Source organism: Nannochloropsis gaditana (genome assembly GCF_000240725.1).
Source record: "Nannochloropsis gaditana CCMP526 unplaced genomic scaffold scaffold456, whole genome shotgun sequence".
Lineage (NCBI taxonomy): Eukaryota > Eustigmatophyceae > Eustigmatales > Monodopsidaceae > Microchloropsis > Microchloropsis gaditana.
The window spans coordinates 19,657-20,007 of NW_005803497.1; positions in this window are offsets into that span (position 1 = coordinate 19,657).

Below are 351 nucleotides of genomic sequence, written 5' to 3' on the forward strand. Positions count from 1 at the left end.
CCAGAAAAAGCAAAGTTGTGAGGAAAAAAGAAATCCAGCTGAGTGTCGTGTGTGTTAGAGGTGGCGCAAGGAGAGACGTGTGAAATCGTTGTTGTCGTTCCATCCACCGCTCCTCTACTATCCTGGAGACTGCGCCCCATTTTTATTACCCCTTTCCTCCCGATGCCGGCCCACGCGCCACACACACACACGCACGGATTAGAAGTTGACTCCACCCTGACAAAGTTTCGATACCATTTGGCTGCACGTTAAGTCTCCTAACCCCTTCGACCCCTACAAACCGGACCTCCCTCCACCATCCCTTCCCTTCCACCTGCCCCCCAACCCCCCATCTGCGCTTGCGTCACCCGA